General features: G+C 43.7%; 1 pseudogene across 1 annotated transcript in view; it reads left to right on the forward strand.

Annotated features, from left to right (window-relative positions):
* The window catches only part of LOC308167382 (cGMP-dependent protein kinase 1-like), a 162,772-nt pseudogene that overhangs the window by 98,814 nt on the left and 41,458 nt on the right, over window positions 1–22,500 (forward strand). Inside the window, exons 5-6 of the transcript in view lie at window positions 3,007–3,159; window positions 15,043–15,137. The product of the transcript in view is annotated as a cGMP-dependent protein kinase 1-like (transcript). The remainder of the gene's footprint in view (window positions 1–3,006; window positions 3,160–15,042; window positions 15,138–22,500) is intronic.

Genomic DNA, 22,500 nt, shown 5'->3' on the forward strand with positions numbered 1-22,500 from the left:
ACCCCCTGTACTGTCCCTCCTGAGACATCTACTACCCCCTGTACTGTCCCTCCTGAGACATCTACTACCCCCCTGTACTGTCCCTCCTGAGACATCTACTACCCCCTGTACTGTCCCTCCTGAGACATCTACTACCCCCTGTACTGTCCCTTCTGAGACATCTACTACCCCCTGTACTGTCCCTCCTGAGACATCTACTACCCCCTGTACTGTCCCTCCTGAGACATCTACTACCCCCCTGTACTGTCCCTCCTGAGACATCTACTACCCCCTGTACTGTCCCTCCTGAGACATCTACTACCCCCTGTACTGTCCCTCCTGAGACATCTACTACCCCCCTGTACTGTCCCTCCTGAGACATCTACTACCCCCCTGTACTGTCCCTCCTGAGACATCTACTACCCCCTGTACTGTCCCTCCTGAGACATCTACTACCCCCCTGTACTGTCCCTCCTGAGACATCTACTACCCCCTGTACTGTCCCTCCTGAGACATCTACTACCCCCTGTACTGTCCCTCCTGAGACATCTACTACCCCCTGTACTGTCCCTCCTGAGACATCTACTACCCCCTGTACTGTCCCTCCTGAGACATCTACTACCCCCTGTACTGTCCCTCCTGAGACATCTACTACCCCCTGTACTGTCCCTCCTGAGACATCTACTACCCCCCTGTACTGTCCCTCCTGAGACATCTACTACCCCCTGTACTGTCCCTCCTGAGACATCTACTACCCTCCTGTACTGTCCCTCCTGAGACATCTACTACCCCCTGTACTGTCCCTCCTGAGACATCTACTACCCCCTGTACTGTCCCTCCTGAGACATCTACTACCCCCTGTACTGTCCCACCTGAGACATCTACTACCCCCCTGTACTGTCCCTCCTGAGACATCTACTAACCCCCTGTACTGTCCCTCCTGAGACATCTACTACCCCCCTCTACTGTTTCCCATGTGTCATAATAAACAATTTTAAAAGTATGAGTCTGCCAATAGCCCCAGGCCTGAGCATAGACTACTGTTGTCTGCTTCCCTGCTATGACGGTCAGGACAGATGATTCACTGACATTTCACAACTGTGTTTCTTGTAAGTCTCTTTGGACAGAGGCGTCTGCTAACTCCCTAAAGTGTCACAACGTGCCACTGAAACAATAACAGTGTGTTTACCTCTCCTCCCTCCACTGCGGACTTCACCACGTCTGACGTCTGTCTTTGTGATACGGGCGTAAGCCACGTCAAACAACCTCAGCTCACTGCTTTGGTTTTTAGAGCGTAAAGAGATCGGGATCCTGTTACTATGGTGTGAGGAGGGTTTATGTGTTTATGTCCGGGGATGTTTGCCAGAGAGACTGGGTCAGGAGGACCAGGGGCAGGTGAACTGACTCACGCCAGCTGATGGTGGTGTCTGTGTTCTGTAGCGGGATGCGTAGCGTCGTTAAGAGCTGAGTCATACTGGACTTCTGCTAGGACAGAGTAACAACAAGTGGATGTTGTTTTCTTGCCGCCATTACCGTTGCAGAAGAAGAACGTCTTGTAGCCTCAGTTCAGTCTGTTCCCCTCCCCCACCTCCCCTCCCCTCTCCTCCCCCACCGCTCCTCCCCTCTCCTCCCCCTCTGCCCCTCCCCTCTCCTCCCCCACCATCCCTCCCTCCCCCACCTCCCCTCTCCTCCCCCACCCCACCGCCCCTCCCCTCTCCTCCCCCTCCGCCCCTCCCCTCTCCTCCCCCCACTCAGTGATAAGTCACAATCTGATAATTGCTGGAAATTAATTAAAAAGGTCTGATTCAGAAACAGAAGAATGTTGCCTCTGCTGTTGATGCAGTGTGGTGGTCTTACCAGCAGGGGTGCTCTAACCCAGATATGGTCCTGTCAGTCTGTAAACACCAGGGGCCCTATTATGCACTTCATCAATAAGACGAGGCGGTAGATCTAAACTTAAGACGTGGAGGCGTGGTCAAGGCCACTTTGCTATTATGCGTGCGGTAGTGGGCGCCGAAAACCCGGCGCTAAGCAAAGAAATTAGTCATGGGTGTGTTTTGGGCGTCTTCTCAATCAACCCAATCAGCGTGCCAGGTGCCATTCCCTTTAAGAACCGGCTGCGTTGAGTCTTTAGCGCTATGCTATTATGGAAGTCCTAAGAAGGAGGTCAGCGCGCTTCTCTGCAGAAGAAAGTAACAAGCTCGTGCATGAGGTCATTGCTGACCAAACGACATATGTCAGTTACTGCCTGACGGGTGAAGCGCAGCTCATACAAGCATTGCTGCTCTGTAAACAGAATAAAATAATATATATATAGGCTATATTATACATATTTTAATAATAGGCTATAATATAATTGTAATTGCAATATATTATAGCATTATTAACAGTTGGATCACCAATTGAAAGCGCTAAAATGCTTAGATCACGAATCCAGGATTGATTTGAGATTTGTCAGCCCGAGGTAACAAAGTCGTTGCCGGTATATGCGCTCGGCGCGCCGTCTTCGTCTATCATAATTCCTTCCTAGGATATATTCCATTGTTCTCTCTCTCTGGCTTAACATTTGCCAGTGGTGGCATTTATACTGTGACCGTAATTGACGTCTTGCCGTGGAGCCACGTGCGTGTTCATGTGTGACCACATGCATGCGCAAACCGCGGAGGCGCGCTCGTGTTTCAAAACGTGCATGAAGTCTAAATTTAAGAACTTTTCAAACCACTTCTTAGCGCTAGGAGCAAAGTCAGATCGCATAATAGCAGGGGCGCCTAGTGCACTTCATTAACATATGAACACTCCCACAATGAGCAATATATGCACGGGAGTCTTACGTCTTATGTGTGGGCGCCTATCGACACCTGCATAATAGCAGTAGCGCGTATGAAGCGCATAATAAGGGTGGCGGTAGGTCTTAACCTGGCGGTGCGTCTTAATTAACACTTAAGACGGCAAGTTAAGAAGTGCATAATAGGGCCCCAGGTGGTTTGAATGTTTCATAGGATGAAGGGTTTTGACGTTTGGTGTCAGACTGAGTGTCCTTGTTGATCTTGTTGTTCTTGTTGTTCTTGTTGACCTTTGACCTCTTGTCTCCCCCTCACACAGACTCACTACGGGGACGGGGAGTTCATCATCCGCCAGGGCGCGCGGGGAGACACCTTCTTCATCATCAGCAAGGGGAAGGTGAGGATACGCACGTCGCCATGACAACACACACACACACACACACACGTCATGAACACACACACACGTCATGAACACACACACACACACACGTCATGAACACACACACACGTCATGAACACACACACACGTCATGAACACACACACACACCACATGAACACACACACGACATGAACACACACGCACACACACGTCATGAACACACACAGACACGCCATGAACACACACACACACACACGTCATGAACACACACACACACACACACATCATGAACACACACACACACGTCATGAACACACACACACACACACACACGTCATGAACACACACACACACGTCATGAACACATACACACACACACACACGTCATGAACACACACGTCATGAACACACACATGAACACACACATGAACACACACAGACACACCATGAACACACACACACACGTCATGAACACACACACATCATGGACACACACAGACACATCATGGACACACACAGATACTCAATCAGGAAATGACTGTCGATGGCTACACCTTAACTGTCCCTCCTAAAGACCTCCATCTCTTCAGACTACACCTTAACTGTCCCTCCTAAAGACCTCCATCTCTTCAGACTACACCTTAACTGTCCCTCCTGAAGACCTCCATCTCCATGTTCGCAAGGACAAATAGACTGAAGCTCAGCTTCTACCCCAGGGCCATTCAGGCCCTGAACACAGCAAAGACCTAGGTTCTAGGCCCTGGACAATCTAGACAATTTGATGGCAGCTACTAGATTGTAATCAAGTGCAATACTGAAACACAACTAGAGAGAAACCTAGGATATAGAGGGAAACCTAGGATATAAAGAGAAACCTAGGATATAAAGGGAAACCTAGGATATAGAGAGAAACCTAGGATATAGAGAGAAACCTAGGATATAAAGGGAAACCTAGGATATAAAGGGAAACCTAGGATATAAAGGGAAACCTAGGATATAATGGGAAACCTAGGATATAAAGAGAAACCTAGGATATAAAGGGAAACCTAGGATATAAAGAGAAACCTAGGATATAAAGAGAAACCTAGGATATAAAGAGAAACCTAGGATATAAAGGGAAACCTAGGATATAAAGGGAAACCTAGGATATAAAGAGAAACCTAGGATTTAAAGAGAAACCTAGGATTTAAAGGGAAACCTAGGATATAAAGGGAAACCTAGGATATAAAGAGAAACCTAGGATTTAAAGGGAAACCTAGGATATAGAGAGAAACCTAGGATATAAAGGGAAACCTAGGATATAAAGGGAAACCTAGGATATAAAGAGAAACCTAGGATATAAAGAGAAACCTAGGATATAAAGAGAAACCTAGGATAGAGAGGGAAACCTAGGATATAAAGGGAAACCTAGGATATAAAGGGAAACCTAGGATATAAAGAGAAACCTAGGATATAAAGAGAAACCTAGGATATAAAGGGAAACCTAGGATATAAAGAGAAACCTAGGATATAAAGAGAAACCTAGGATATAAAGAGAAACCTAGGATATAAAGAGAAACCTAGGATAGAGAGAGAACCCTAGGCTATAAAGGGAAACCTAGGATATAAAGGGAAACCTAGGATATAAAGAGAAACCTAGGATAGAGAGAGAACCCTAGGATATAAAGAGAAACCTAGGATAGAGAGGGAAACCTAGGATAGAGAGGGAAACCTAGGATATAAAGAGAAACCTAGGATAGAGAGAGAACCCTAGGATATAAAGAGAAACCTAGGATAGAGAGGGAAACCTAGGATAGAGAGGGAAACCTAGGATAGAGAGAAACCTAGGATAGAGAGAGAAACCTAGGATATAAAGGGAAACCTAGGATATAGAGAGAAACCTAGGATATAAAGGGAAACCTAGGATATAAAGGGAAACCTAGGATAGAGAGAGAAACCTAGGATAGAGAGGGAAACCTAGGATAGAGAGGGAAACCTAGGATATAAAGGGAAACCTAGGATATAAAGGGAAACCTAGGATAGAGAGAGAAACCTAGGATATAAAGGGAAACCTAGGATATAAACGGAAACCTAGGATAGAGAGGGAAACCTAGGATATAAAGAGAAACCTAGGATAGAGAGGGAAACCTAGGATATAAAGAGAAACCTAGGATATAAAGGGAAACCTAGGATATAAAGGGAAACCTAGGATATAAAGGGAAACCTAGGATATAAAGGGAAACCTAGGATATAAAGGGAAACCTAGGATAGAGAGAGAAACCTAGGATATAAAGGGAAACCTAGGATAGAGAGAGAAACCTAGGATATAAAGGGAAACCTAGGATATAAAGGGAAACCTAGGATATAAAGGGAAACCTACGATATAGAGGTAAACCTAGGATAGAGAGGGAAACCTGGGATATAGAGAGAAACCTAGGATATAAAGAGAAACCTAGGATATAAAGGGAAACCTAGGATATAAAGGGAAACCTAGGATAGAGAGAGAAACCTAGGATATAAAGGGAAACCTAGGATATAAACGGAAACCTAGGATAGAGAGGGAAACCTAGGATATAAAGAGAAACCTAGGATAGAGAGGGAAACCTAGGATATAAAGGGAAACCTAGGATATAAAGGGAAACCTATGTTATTTTTGTTATTTTTATAGTATATACTATGTTCTTTTTTTCATTAATTTTTTTCTCTCATTTGTGTCATTCTATGATCATTCTATCATTCTATAGTATAATATGATATATTATTATCATTCTAAGGGGAAAAAATTAAGTTAAAAGAAATTGAAAAAAGAACATAGTATACTATGTTCTTTTTTTCTTTTCTTTTTTTCACTAATTAGTTTTTCTCATTTGTGTCATTCTATGATCATTCTATCATTCTATAGTATAATATGATATATTATTATCATTCTAAGGGGAAAAAATTAAGTTAAAATAAATTGAAAAAAGAACATAGTATACTATGTTATTTTTTTCATTTTTTTTCACTTATTTGTTTTTCTCATTTGTGTCATTCTATGATCATTCTATCATTCTATAGTATAATATGATATATTATTATCATTCTAAGGGAAAAAAATTAAGTTAAAAAAATGAAAAAAGAACATAGTATACTATGTTCTTTTTTTCTTTTCTTTTTTTCACTAATTAGTTTTTCTCATTTGTGTCATTCTATGATCATTCTATCATTCTATAGTATAATATGATATATTATTATCATTCTAAGGGAAAAAAAACAAGTTTAAAAAAATGAAAAAAATAACATAGTATACTATGTTCTTTTTTTCATTTTTTTTCACTAATATGTTTTTCTCATTTGTATCATTCTATGATCATTCTATCATTCTATAGTATAATATGATATATTATTATCATTCTAAGGGAAAAAAATAAAGTAAAAAAAAAAATGAAAAAAGAACATAGTATACTATGTTGTTTTTTTCATTTTTTTTCACTTATTTGTTTTTCTCATTTGTGTCATTCTATGATCATTCTATCATTCTATAGTATAATATGATATATTATTATCATTCTAAGGGAAAAAAATTAAGTTAAAAAAATGAAAAAAAGAACATAGTATACTATGTTCTTTTTTTCTTTTCTTTTTTTCACTAATTTGTTTTTCTCATTTGTGTCATTCTATGATCCTTCTATCATTCTATAGTATAATATGATATATTATTATCATTCTAAGGGGAAACAATTAAGTAAAAAAAAATGAAAAAAAGAACATAGTATACTATGTTCTTTTTTTCTTTTTTTTTCAATAATTTCTTTTTCTCATTTGTATCATTGTATGATCATTCTAGCATTCTATAGTATAATATGATATATTATTATCATTCTAAGGGAAAAAAATTAAGTTAAAAAAATGAAAAAAAGAACATAGAACCACCGTACTGAGATATCCAGATATCCAAGTCTTCAGAGACGTTTTGAAACCTAGGATAGAGAGGGAAACCTAGGATAGAGAGGGAAACCTAGGATAGAGAGGGAAACCTAGGATATAAAGGGAAACCTAGGATATAGAGAGAAACCTAGGATATAAAGGGAAACCTAGGATAGAGAGGGAAACCTAGGATAGAGAGAGAAACCTAGGATATAAAGGGAAACCTAGGATAGAGAGGGAAACCTAGGATATAAAGAGAAACCTAGGATATAAAGGGAAACCTAGGATATAAAGGGAAACCTAGGATATAAAGGGAAACCTAGGATATAGAGAGAAACCTAGGATATAAAGGGAAACCTAGGATAGAGAGGGAAACCTAGGATAGAGAGAGAAACCTAGGATATAAAGAGAAACCTAGGATATAAAGGGAAACCTAGGATATAAAGGGAAACCTAGGATAGAGAGGGAAACCTAGGATAGAGAGGGAAACCTAGGATATAAAGGGAAACCTAGGATAGAGAGGGAAACCTAGGATATAAAGGGAAACCTAGGATATAAAGGGAAACCTAGGATAGAGAGAGAAACCTAGGATATAAAGGGAAACCTAGGATAGAGAGAGAAACCTAGGATATAAAGAGAAACCTAGGATATAAAGGGAAACCTAGGATATAAAGGGAAACCTAGGATATAAAGGGAAACCTAGGATATAGAGGTAAACCTAGGATAGAGAGAGAAACCTAGGATATAAAGGGAAACCTAGGATATAAAGGGAAACATAGGATATAAAGGGAAACCTAGGATAGAGAGAGAAACCTAGGATAGAGAGAGAAACCTAGGATATAAAGGGAAACCTAGGATATAAAGGGAAACCTGGGATATAAAGGGAAACCTAGGATATAAAGGGAAACCTAGGATAGAGAGAGAAACCTAGGATAGAGAGAGAAACCTAGGATATAAAGGGAAACCTAGGATATAGAGGGAAACCTAGGATAGAGAGGGAAACCTAGGATATAAAGGGAAACCTAGGATATAAAGGGAAACCTAGGATATAAAGGGAAACCTAGGATAGAGAGAGAAACCTAGGATATAAAGGGAAACCTAGGATAGAGAGAGAAACCTAGGATATAAAGGGAAACCTAGGATATAAAGGGAAACCTAGGATATAAAGGGAAACCTAGGATATAAAGGGAAACCTAGGATATAGAGGGAAACCTAGGATAGAGAGAGAAACCTAGGATAGAGAGAGAAACCTAGGATATAAAGGGAAACCTAGGATATAAAGGGAAACCTAGGATATAAAGGGAAACCTAGGATATAAAGGGAAACCTAGGATAGAGAGAGAAACCTAGGATATAAAGGGAAACCTAGGATATAAAGGGAAACCTAGGATATAAAGGGAAACCTAGGATATAAAGGGAAACCTAGGATAGAGAGAGAAACCTAGGATAGAGAGAGAAACCTAGGATATAAAGGGAAACCTAGGATATAAAGGGAAACCTAGGATATAAAGGGAAACCTAGGATATAAAGGGAAACCTAGGATAGAGAGAGAAACCTAGGATATAAAGGGAAACCTAGGATATAAAGAGAAACCTAGGATATAAAGGGAAACCTAGGATAGAGAGGGAAACCTAGGATATAAAGGGAAACCTAGGATATAAAGGGAAACCTAGGATAGAGAGAGAAACCTAGGATATAAAGGGGAACCTAGGATATAAAGGGAAACCTAGGATAGAGAGGGAAACCTAGGATATAAAGGGAAACCTAGGATAGAGAGAGACACCTAGGATAGAGAGAGAAACCTAGGATAGAAAGGGAAACCTAGGATAGAGAGGGAAACCTAGGATATAAAGGGAAACCTAGGATATAGAGAGAAACCTAGGATATAGAGGGAAACCTAGGATATAGAGGGAAACCTAGGATAGAGAGGGAAACCTAGGATATAGAGGGAAACCTAGGATAGAGAGGTAAACCTAGGATAGAGAGGGAAACCTAGGATATAAAGGGAAACCTAGGATATAAAGAGAAACCTAGGATATAAAGGGATACCTAGGATATAAAGGGAAACCTAGGATAGAGAGAGAAACCTAGGATAGAGAGAGAAACCTAGGATATAAAGGGAAACCTAGGATATAAAGGGAAACCTAGGATATAAAGGGAAACCTAGGATATAAAGGGAAACCTAGGATAGAGAGAGAAACCTAGGATAGAGAGAGAAACCTAGGATATAAAGGGAAACCTAGGATATAAAGGGAAACCTAGGATATAGAGGAAAACCTAGGATAGAGAGGGAAACCTAGGATATAAAGAGAAACCTAGGATATAAAGGGAAACCTAGGATAGAGAGGGAAACCTAGGATATAAAGGGAAACCTAGGATATAAAGGGAAACCTAGGATAGAGAGAGAAACCTAGGATATAAAGGGAAACCTAGGATATAAAGGGAAACCTAGGATAGAGAGAGAAACCTAGGATATAAAGGGAAACCTAGGATATAAAGGGAAACCTAGGATAGAGAGGGAAACCTAGGATATAAAGGGAAACCTAGGATATAAAGGGAAACCTAGGATAGAGAGAGAAACCTAGGATATAAAGGGAAACCTAGGATATAAAGGGAAACCTAGGATATAAAGGGAAACCTAGGATATAAAGGGAAACCTAGGATAGAGAGAGAAACCTAGGATAGAGAGAGAAACCTAGGATATAAAGGGAAACCTAGGATATAAAGGGAAACCTAGGATAGAGAGGGAAACCTAGGATATAAAGAGAAACCTAGGATATAAAGAGAAACCTAGGATGTAGAGGGAAACCTAGGATATAGAGAGAAACCTAGGATATAAAGAGAAACCTAGGATATAAAGAGAAACCTAGGATATAAAGAGAAACCTAGGATATAAAGAGAAACCTAGGATAGAGAGGGAAACCTAGGATAGAGAGGGAAACCTAGGATATAAAAAGAAACCTAGGATATAAAGGGAAACCTAGGATATAAAGGGAAACCTAGGATATAAAGAGAAACCTAGGATATAAAGGGAAACCTAGGATATAAAGGGAAACCTAGGATAGAGAGAGAAACCTAGGATATAAAGGGAAACCTAGGATATAAAGGGAAACCTAGGATAGAGAGGGAAACCTAGGATATAAAGGGAAACCTAGGATATAAAGGGAAACCTAGGATAGAGAGAGAAACCTAGGATATAAAGGGAAACCTAGGATATAAAGGGAAACCTAGGATATAAAGGGAAACCTAGGATATAAAGGGAAACCTAGGATAGAGAGAGAAACCTAGGATAGAGAGAGAAACCTAGGATATAAAGGGAAACCTAGGATATAAAGGGAAACCTAGGATAGAGAGGGAAACCTAGGATATAAAGAGAAACCTAGGATATAAAGAGAAACCTAGGATATAGAGGGAAACCTAGGATATAGAGAGAAACCTAGGATATAAAGAGAAACCTAGGATATAAAGAGAAACCTAGGATATAAAGAGAAACCTAGGATATAAAGAGAAACCTAGGATATAAAGGGAAACCTAGGATAGAGAGAGAAACCTAGGATAGAGAGAGAAACCTAGGATAGAGAGAGAAACCTAGGATAGAGAGAGAAACCTAGGATATAAAGAGAAACCTAGGATATAAAGGGAAACCTAGGATATAAAGGGAAACCTAGGATATAAAGGGAAACCTAGGATATAAAGAGAAACCTAGGATATAAAGGGAAACCTAGGATATAAAGGGAAACCTAGGATATAAAGAGAAACCTAGGATATAAAGAGAAACCTAGGATAGAGAGGGAAACCTAGGATATAAAGGGAAACCTAGGATATAAAGAGAAACCTAGGATATAAAGGGAAACCTAGGATATAAAGAGAAACCTAGGATATAAAGGGAAACCTAGGATATAAAGGGAAACCTAGGATATAAAGAGAAACCTAGGATTTAAAGGGAAACCTAGGATATAAAGAGAAACCTAGGATATAAAGAGAAACCTAGGATATAAAGAGAAACCTAGGATTTAAAGGGAAACCTAGAAGTGCAATACTGAAACACAACTGTGAACATTTCAAACCTGCAAACTGCGACACTTTAAATGAATGTGCAATAACACTATGTGCAATATGACAACCCTCGGGTACATAAGGTTCAGAGATAGGAAATGTTAGAATAGGTATAGCATAGCATAGAGTACAGCACAGTGTTTTATTTGTATAGTATAGTATAGTGGATAGTGTACATAGCCTTTATTTATGTAAACCAGCTCTTTTCCCTTCTTGTTTTTAGTTTTTTTCCTAGCACCAGGGGAGCCCCCCCTCCCAAATTTCGTTGTATGGTACCTGTACTATATCAATGACAATAAAGACCATTCATTCATTCATTCATTCATTCAGGCTACACCTTAACTGTCCCTCCTGAAGACCTCCATCTCTTCAGGCTACACCTTAACTATCCCTCCTGAAGACCTCCATCTCTTCAGGCTACACCTTAACTGTCCCTCCTGAAGACCTCCATCTCTTCAGGCTACACCATAACTGTCCCTCCTAAAGACCTCCATCTCTTCAGGCTACACCTTAACTGTCCCTCCTAAAGACCTCCATCTCTTCAGGTTACATCGTAACTGTCCCTCCTAAAGACCTCCATCTCTTCAGGCTACACCTTAACTGTCCCTCCTAAAGACCTCCATCTCTTCAGGCTACACCTTAACTGTCCCTCCTGAAGACCTCCATCTCTTCAGGCTACACCTTAACTGTCCCTCCTAAAGACCTCCATCTCTTCAGGCTACACCTTAACTGTCCTTCCTAAAGACCTCCATCTCTTCAGGCTACACCTTAACTGTCCCTCCTGAAACCCTCTCCACCCCCCTGTACAGTTTTTTTGTCTATGTCTGACCCTGTGCCCTAGAGCAACAACAACAGCTCTCTGGAAGAGCCTCCCCTGCAGAATGCTGTGTGTGTGTGTGTGTGTGTGTGTGTGTGTGTGTGTGCATGCCTGTGTGTGTGTGTGTGTGTGTGTGTGTGTGTGTGTGTGGTGTGTGTGTGCATGCCTGTCTGTGTGTGTGTGTGCTGTATCTGTGTGTGTGTGTGTGTGTGTGTGTGTGGTGTGTGTGCATGCCTGTCTGTGTGTGTGTGTGTGCTGTATCTGTGTGTGTGTGTGTGTGTGTGTGTGTGTGTGTGTGTGGGCTGTATCTACTGTATGTGTGTGTGTGTGCATGCCTGTGTCTGTGTGTGCATGAGAGTGTGTGTGTGTGTGTGTGTGTGTCTGTGTGTGTGTGTGTCTGTGTGTGTGTGTGTGTGTGTGTGTGTGTGTGTGTGCTGTGTCTATGCTAGTAGTTCTGCAGGCATCAACTCCCTCTGTTGGTATTCAGTTATTTCTTTGTAAGAATTCATCCCCCCTTCCTTCCTCAGGTCGTATACATAATGAAGCCCAAGGTCTCCTCTCAGAGCAATATCACGCTTGTTATTATTAAGGGACTAAATTCCATCGTTCATTGATGAGCGACTCTCGCACTTCATATTTCCACTTAAGGAAAGAAAAGATCAGAATAATTGTGCGACGCTGAGACTCGCTGCTTAAGCCGTGGCCCCAGGGCCTACTGCAGACACGACCTACTGCAGACACGACCTACTGCAGACACGACCTACTGTAGACACGACCTACTGCAGACACGATCTACTGTAGACACGACCTACTGCAGACACGATCTACTGCAGACACGACCGAACCACACTCAGGAAGTCTCTCTGACACCCTGACACTCTCTGACACTCTCTGACAGTCTCTGACACCCTGACACTCTCTTACAATCTCTGACGCTCTCTGACACTCTCTGACACTCTCTGACACTCTCTTACACTCTCTGACACTCTCTGACACTCTCTGACACACCCTCTGACACTCTCTGACACTCTCTGACACTCTCTGACACTCTCTTACACTCTCTGACACTCTCTGACACTCTCTTACAATCTCTGACACTCTCTGACACTCTCTGACGCTCTCTGACACTCTCTGACACTCTCTGACACTCTCTGACACTCTCTGACACTCTCTGACGCTCTCTGACACTCTCTGACACTCTCTGACGCTCTCTGACACTCTCTGACATCCTGACACTCCCTCTGACACTCTCTGACACTCTCTGACGCTCTCTTACACTCTCTGACACTCTCTGACACCCTGACACTCTCTGACACTCTCTGACACTCTCTGACACTCTCTGACACCCTGACACTCCCTCTGACACTCTCTGACACTCTCTGTCACTCTCTGACGCTCTCTGACACTCTCTGACACTCTCTGACGCTCTCTGACACTCTCTGACACCCTCTGACACTCTCTGACACCCTGACACTCCCTCTGACACTCTCTGACACTCTCTGTCACTCTCTGACGCTCTCTGACACTCTCTGACACTCTCTGACACTCTCTGACACTCTCTTACACTCTCTGACACTCTCTGACACCCTGACACCCCCTCTGACACTCTCTGACACTCTCTGACACTCTCTGACGCCCCCTCTGACACTCTCTGACACTCTCTGACACTCTCTGACACTCTCTGACGCTCTCTGACACTCTCTGACACTCTCTGACACCCTGACACTCCCTCTGACACTCTCTGACACTCTCTGTCACTCTCTGACGCTCTCTGACACTCTCTGACACCCTGACACTCTCTGACACTCTCTGACGCTCTCTTACACTCTCTGACACTCTCTGACACTCTCTGACGCTCTCTTACACTCTCTGACACTCTCTGACACCCTGACACTCCCTCTGACACTCTCTGACACTCTCTGACACTCTCTGACACTCTCTGACACCCTGACACTCCCTCTGACACTCTCTGACACTCTCTGTCACTCTCTGACGCTCTCTGACACTCTCTGACACTCTCTGACACTCTCTGACGCTCTCTGACACTCTCTGACACCCTCTGACACTCTCTGACACCCTGACACTCCCTCTGACACTCTCTGACACTCTCTGTCACTCTCTGACGCTCTCTGACACTCTCTGACGCTCTCTGACACTCTCTGACACTCTCTGACACTCTCTGACGCTCTCTGACGCTCTCTGACACCCTGACACTCCCTCTGACACTCTCTGACGCTCTCTTACACTCTCTGACACTCTCTGACACCCTGACACTCTCTGACACTCTCTGACACTCTCTGACACTCTCTGACACCCTGACACTCCCTCTGACACTCTCTGACACTCTCTGTCACTCTCTGACGCTCTCTGACACTCTCTGACACTCTCTGACGCTCTCTGACACTCTCTGACACCCTCTGACACTCTCTGACGCTCTCTGACACTCTCTGACACTCTCTGACGCTCTCTGACACTCTCTGACACTCTCTGACACTCTCTGACGCTCTCTGACACCCTGACACTCCCTCTGACACTCTCTGACGCTCTCTGACACCCTCTGACTCTCTCTGACACTCTCTGACACTCTCTGACACCCCCTGACACTCTCTGACGCCCCTGGTCTGGCAGGGTAACCTGGTAATAGCTGCTGTTAACAGGGTTAATATAATAGCTGCTGTTAACAGGGTTCCACGGGTCCTTGAAATCCTTGAAAGTTTGTGAATTTGAGCAAAAGAAATCAAGGCCTTAAAAGTTTGTGAAAATAGACATGGGTCATTGAAAGTGCTTGAATTCCCCTCTGTCTCTCTCTTTCACATTTTTACTTAGCTCGTCAACTAGTAAATAAGTCTCTGTATTGCTCAACTTTACACATATTTCACAATATCTTGTTTTGCTGTGCTGTGGTAGAGAAGGCAAGAGACCATCTAGAGTTCACATATTCAAGCCTCTCTTTTTCATGTTTGGCTGTGAGCGGATAGTTCCTATTATATAAATTCTCATCTAGATCTGTCTCAAACTATGCCGTGTTGGGTCCTTGAATTTGAGGGAATTGAGTCTTGAAAGTCCTTGAAAGGTGCTTGAATGTGATGTTTCAGAAGGTGTGGGAACCCTGGTTAAAGACTGTTTGTTTTCTTCTCTTCCAGGTGAACGTCACCAGGGAGGACTCACCCAACGACAACCCTGTGTACCTGCGGCACCTGGGCAAAGGAGACTGGTTTGGAGAGAAGGCTCTGCAGGGGTGAGTCAGTCAGTTAGTCAGACTCTCACAACCTTGGTCAGTGCCTGGACAAAGGGCCTGTCGGGTTCGGCTGTGTCTCAGGAGGTAGAGGCTGTGTCTCAGGAGGTAGAGGCTGTGTCTCAGGAGGTAGAGGCTGTGTCTCAGGAGGTAGAGGCTGTGTCTCAGGAGGTAGAGGCTGTGTCTCAGGAGGTAGAGCCGCCGTCTAATGATTGCAAGGTCGGCAGATCGGTGGTTCGAGTCGAGCCTCAGCTGGCCACATGTCGAAGTGTCCTTGGGCAAGACACTGAACCCCAAATTGCTCCCAGTGAGCGGGCCGGCGCCTTGCATGGTAGCTTGCTGCCATTGGTGTGTGAATGTGTGTGTGAATGGGTGAATGAGAGGCCGTTGTAAAGCTCTTTGGATAAAGGCGCTATGTAAGTCAGTCTATATAAGTCACTCTATATAAGTAATCTATATAAGTCAGTCTATATAAGTAATCTATATATGTCAGTCTATCTACCATTTACCATTCTGTTTCCTGTAAGAGCCTAAAGCTAGTTAAGTACTGTCTAAGGTCTTCTGTGACTGTAGCCCGTTGCACTACAACTACATCTCAACACACCTCCCAACCCTTTACAGGAGATGAACCAGGGCTGATGACAGAATCACAGACACCAGCTGAGTAACGTCTCGTCTCTCTTCCCCAATCAGCGGCCAGTGTCGTGTGACAGCAGTGTGGGAAATTGTAACTTCCCAGTGTTTTGGTTTCAGTGTCGGCTTCACCAGATCTAATTAGCGTCAGAGGATGATGAACAGTGAGGGTCGGGGTTTCTGACGTTTACTGGTTTTCTTAACACTAGAACAGCCGTGCCTTTTTAACCTACTAGAAGGGCCGCCTCTTTACAATGCTTAAGCTGCTATTTTCACACAGAAAAACTGCAAAGTAGCTTCATACTAGCTTATAATAATAATAATAATAATTCATTACATTTATATAGCGCTTTTCCGAGGCTCAAAGACGCTTATCCTGATGTGGTTTTGAAAGTGTAAGGATACTGGGTGGTAGAACGCACATATCTAGAAAGGAGTCATTGTCATGAAAGGAGGGTCCTGAAATTTGATCGAGTGCAAAGATAGAACACTTTTCTTTTCTCACAGGGGTCAAATGACCCTCATGATTGTTCTGGGTAAAGTCCTGCTACTCTCCCTCAAACGCTCGGTTTTCACGGGGGTATGATTTAAGGGGTTAGCGACCGGCTTGTGTGTGGGCAGGCGAGCTCTGTCAGATCATAATGGAGCTGTGGAGCCGAGAGAACGATACACACACACACACACACACACACACACACACACACACACACACCCGCACGCACATGCACACACGCACACACACACACACACACACACACACACACACACACACACACAGAAACCAGAAACACGCGCATGCACACACGCACACACACACACACACACACACACACACATCCCCGTCAACAGCAGAGTGGTGTCAGAACAGTCAGACTCTCATAACTCTCATCTCACTGTGGAAACTTATTTCCATATATTCCTCCATCCCCCTCCCCCCTTCCACCACCGCCTCAACAGCATAAAGATAAAGAGCTTCATACTTTTGTCATGTTGACCTAGCAGAGCCGTTACAGCAGCTGCTACTTCTGCTACTGCGGAGTCTGTTAACCAGCAGCCAGCAGCTCAGGACTGTTCAGTTATGATGCTTTATAAATGCTTTAACAGCCGTGGGTGGGGTCATTTATCACCAGAACAGCCGTGGGTGGGGTCATTTATCACCAGAACAGCCGTGGGTGGGGTCATTTATCACCAGAACAGCCGTGGGTGGGGTCATTAACACTAGAACAGCCGTGGGTGGGGTCATTAACACTAGAACAGCCGTGGGTGGGGTCATTTATCACCAGAACAGCCGTGGGTGGGGTCATTAACACTAGAACAGCCGTGGGTGGGGTCATTTAACACTAGAACAGCCATGGGTGGGGTCATTTATCACCAGAACAGCCGTGGGTGGGGTCATTTATCACCAGAACAGCCATGGGTGGGGTCATTTGACCCCTGTGAGTAAAGAAAAGTGTTCTATCTTTGCACTCGATCAAATTCCAGGACCCTCCTTTCATGACTTTTCCTAGATATGTGCGTTCTACCACCCAGTATCCTTACATTTTCTAAATCACATCAGGATAAGCTAGTATGAAGCTATTTTGCAGTTTTTCTGTGTAGGAAGCAGGCTAATTTACAAGCAGCCAACTAGTGGTCGTTGTGTGTAATGAGCAGCTTAGCATTGTAAAGAAAGAGGCGGCTCGTTTAGTAGGTAAAACGGCACGGCTGTTCTGTGTTAAAACCCTGATGAACCCCCCCTGTGAAAACATACACAAAGTCTTTACCAAAGACAGCAGTGTGTCAGTAGGAAGGTGCAGCTAATTACAGTAGCTAGCTACAGTTTAAGTAGCATCATCCTTTCCCACTCCAACGCTCCGCTAATTCACTCTTCACATTTCTACATGAATGGTTTTCACTGCTCTCTGGTAAGCCTAACAGTCTAACAGTCTAACAGTCTAACAGTCTAACAGCCTAACAGCCTAACAGTCTAACAGACTAACAGACTAACAGACTAACAGACTAACAGACTAAAGACTAACAACGGCTCTTTTCAAGCTTAATTGAGTTTCACCACAACTGGCTGTATGACGCTCCTGTATAAGCCTGTGTACCTCTGTAGAACAATGTGACGCTGGGCTTTGGCCTTTGTGGGGAGTATTGACCGCTGAGGGGGGGGGATTGACCGCTGGGAGGGGTATTGACCGCTATGGGGGGGGGGATTGACCGCTGAGGGGGGGGGGATTGACCGCTGAGGGGAGGTATTGACCGCTGTAGGATCAGTCAATGGCACCCTCGGCTGCTCTGAGGCTGGGAGGACCAGGGGGCATTGTGGGTATTATCCTGCGCTGAATGGGGTTAGAGAGGGTCGACCACACACCGAGGAGCCGTATCGATTCCTGGAACCCAGCGGTGAGGAGGGGGGGGCAGCGGTGAGGAGGGGGGGCAGCGGTGAGGAGGGTGTCGGAGAGGGAAGTGGAGTGGATTGAGGAAATCAGGTCTAATGTAGCTGAATGGACTAGTGTCTGTTACAGCAGGTGGAGGTGGTGGTGGTGTGTGGACCACCTCAGGCCAGTGTGTAGTAGGTGTGTGTGTGTACAGTAGGTGGAGGGTGTGATGGAGCATAGCTATATAGATATATAGATACATAGATACATAGATACATAGATACATAGATATATAGATACATAGATATATAGATACATAGATACATAGATATATAGATACATAGATACATAGATATATAGATACATAGATATATAGATATATAGATATATAGATACATAGATACATAGATATATAGATATATAGATATATAGATGTATAGATATATAGATATATAGATACATAGATACATAGATACATAGATACATAGATATATAGATATATAGATACATAGATACATAGATACATAGATATATAGATATATAGATATATAGATACATAGATATATAGATATATAGATACATAGATACATAGATATATATATAGATACATAGATATATAGATACATAGATACATAGATATATATATAGATACATAGATATATAGATATATAGATATATAGATACATAGAGACATAGATGTATAGATATATAGATATATAGATACATAGAGACATAGATGTATAGATATATAGATACATAGATCCATGTCTCCTGCTGTGACTGGTGGACAGATGATTCCCTTACTCAGTCAGATGTATTGATCATCAGTCAGATGTATTGATTGTAAGTGGCGTTTGGCGTGAGGCTGAATCTGCTAGATGCCAAACATGTAGATGTGAATCACTCCAGGCGATGAGAAGGTGCCAGCAGACTCCTGTTGGAAGACTATCTGATTACAGCAGCTCGTTATCTCTATCAGAGATCATTAGCGTTACTTTATCACTTAATCAATACTAGTCATCTGATGTGAAGGTGTCTGATATCTCATACATATGCAGTGTACCACGGTATGCGTGTGTGTGTGTGCGTGTGTGTGCGTGTGTGTGTGTGTGTGTGTGTGTGTGTGTGTGTACCACGGTGTGCATACTAACACACTCTGTCTGAACACTCCAGTATGCAGGCTGAGTACGGGTGAAGTGTGTTTACAGATAAAAACTGTTGGTTCACTTGACATTTCGTTATGTGTTGCACAGGATTGGTACATGTACCTTAGTCACGGTGTCATCTCCTCATCACAACAGGAACACCATCCTGTGGTGTGTGGAGACAGCATGTAACCTAGTCACGGTGTCATCTCCTCATCACAACAGGAACACCATCCTGTGGTGTGTGGAGACAGCATGTAACTTAGTCACGGTGTCATCTCCTCATCACAACAGGAACACCATCCTGTGGTGTGTGGAGACAGTTGGTGTTGAGTTGTGCAGTAGAACAGAAACAGTATCGGCATCATGTGATTTCTGTCTTAATTCATCTGAGTTTCTGAAAGTCAGTTCAGTTGTTTTAGAAGTTGTGTTTTTCCTGTTCTTAGCTTCAACACAGCGCAGCCTGACCATCACGTCCTGGGTTAGTGTAGCCTATCACGTCCTGGGTTAGGGTGGTGTGGCCTATCACGTCCTGGGTTAGTGTTAGTGTAGCCTATCACGTCCTGGGTTAGGGTGGTGTGGCCTATCACGTCCTGGGTTAGTGTTAGTGTAGCCTATCACGTCCTGGGTTAGTGTAGCCTATCACGTCCTGGGTTAGTGTAGCCTATCACGTCCTGGGTTAGTGTAGCCTATCACGTCCTGGGTTAGGGTGGTGTGGCCTATCACGTCCTGGGTTAGTGTTAGTGTAGCCTATCACGTCCTGGGTTAGGGTGGTGTGGCCTATCACGTCCTGGGTTAGTGTTAGTGTAGCCTATCACGTCCTGGGTTAGTGTAGCCTATCACGTCCTGGGTTAGTGTAGCCTATCACGTCCTGGGTTAGTGTTAGTGTAGCCTATCACGTCCTGGGTTAGTGTTAGTGTAGCCTATCACGTCCTGGGTTAGTGTAGCCTATCACGTCCTGGGTTAGTGTTAGTGTAGCCTATCACGTCCTGGGTTAGTGTTAGTGTAGCCTATCACGTCCTGGGTTAGTGTTAGTGTAGCCTATCACGTCCTGGGTTAGGGTGGTGTAGCCTATCACGTCCTGGGTTAGTGTAGCCTATCACGTCCTGGGTTAGTGTAGCCTATCACGTCCTGGGTTAGTGTAGCCTATCACGTCCTGGGTTAGTGTTAGTGTAGCCTATCACGTCCTGGGTTAGGGTAGTGTAGCCTATCACGTCCTGGGTTAGGGTAGTGTAGCCTATCACGTCCTGGGTTAGTGTAGCCTATCACGTCCTGGGTTAGTGTTAGTGTAGCCTATCACGTCCTGGGTTAGTGTAGCCTATCACGTCCTGGGTTAGTGTTAGTGTAGCCTATCACGTCCTGGGTTAGTGTTAGTGTAGCCTATCACGTCCTGGGTTAGTGTTAGTGTAGCCTATCACGTCCTGGGTTAGGGTGGTGTAGCCTATCACGTCCTGGGTTAGTGTAGCCTATCACGTCCTGGGTTAGTGTAGCCTATCACGTCCTGGGTTAGTGTAGCCTATCACGTCCTGGGTTAGTGTTAGTGTAGCCTATCACGTCCTGGGTTAGGGTAGTGTAGCCTATCACGTCCTGGGTTAGGGTAGTGTAGCCTATCACGTCCTGGGTTAGTGTAGCCTATCACGTCCTGGGTTAGTGTTAGTGTAGCCTATCACGTCCTGGGTTAGTGTAGCCTATCACGTCCTGGGTTAGTGTAGCCTATCACGTCCTGGGTTAGTGTTAGTGTAGCCTATCACGTCCTGGGTTAGTGTTAGTGTAGCCTATCACGTCCTGGGTTACTGTAGCGTAGCCTATCACGTCCTGGGTTAGTGTTAGTGTAGCCTATCACGTCCTGGGTTAGTGTAGCCTATCATGTCCTGGGTTAGTGTAGTGTAGCCTATCACGTCCTGGGTTAGTGTAGCCTATCACGTCCTGGGTTAGTGTTAGTGTAGCCTATCACGTCCTGGGTTAGTGTTAGTGTAGCCTATCACGTCCTGGGTTAGTGTAGCCTATCACGTCCTGGGTTAGTGAAGTGTGGTGTAGCCTATCACGTCCTGGGTTAGGGTGGTGTAGCCTATCACGTCCTGGGAGCGCCGGGCGTCTGCATCTAGACTGTTTTCTCAGACGCGGCCGTTTGTTTTCAGTCGGTCTGCTGAACACCAGAGGAGAGGAGATGTGCGTCAGGAGCTGCTGTTGCAGCTGGCCGCCTCCGCTCAGAGGAACTGGATGTTCATATCTACGGGGGCTAGCGTCTGTTTTCGATCATTACGATGAAATCACTTAAATCTGTCCAGAAGAGCTCCAGGCAGAGAGCATGAACCCTGCCTGCCTCTCAGGTCTGAGGTGCTATGAGGGCTAGGAGAGATACGGAGGCAGCACGTCTGGGTTAGGGGTGTCGTTGTTCAAATAGTTAGCAGGCATACCGGTAATAATAATAATAATGATTATAATAATAATAATAATAATAACTTGCGCCTTTCATAAAACCCAAGGACGTTTTACAATTCTGCAGGGAATGGTCAGACAGACAAAACAGAAAACAAGCAAAACAAAACAGAATCAGTGACTAGGGGCCGAAGGCCTTGGTGAACAGATGGGTTTTGAGGGCTGGTTTGAAGGAGTCCAGGGTGGGGGCGTTGCGGATCACTATGCAGCACCGTAAGTCACTTGCATCGTAGCGAAAAGACAATTGTACCTCACTCATAAAACAAGTGGGAAAGAGAGTAGAGAGGTGTGACTGCTGTGAAAGGTCACTGTGAGAATCTGTGTTCACCAGAAAAGCTGTAGGAGAAGGAAGAGCAGGGAGAAGGAAATAATAATAATAATAATAATAATAATAATAATAATAATAATAATAATTCATTGTATTTATATAGAGCTTTTCCGAGGCTCAAAGACGCTGAAAATTATGGGAAAAACAGAAAACACAGAAACAACAAGCAACAGATAACATGACACATAGAACACAGAGTTAACAACAGATAACATGACACATAGAACACAGAGTTAACAACAGATAACATGACACATAGAACACAGAGTTAACAACAGATAACATGAGCACATAGAACACAGAGTTAACAACAGATAACATGAGCACATAGAACACAGAGTTAACAACAGATAACATGACACATATAACACAGAGTTAACAACAGATAACATGAGCACATAGAACACAGAGTTAACAACAGATAACATGAGACACATAGAACACCGAGTTAACAACAG

Source organism: Nansenia antarctica (assembly GCF_963989245.1).
Source record: "Nansenia antarctica genome assembly, chromosome: 11".
Taxonomy (NCBI): domain Eukaryota; kingdom Metazoa; phylum Chordata; class Actinopteri; order Argentiniformes; family Microstomatidae; genus Nansenia; species Nansenia antarctica.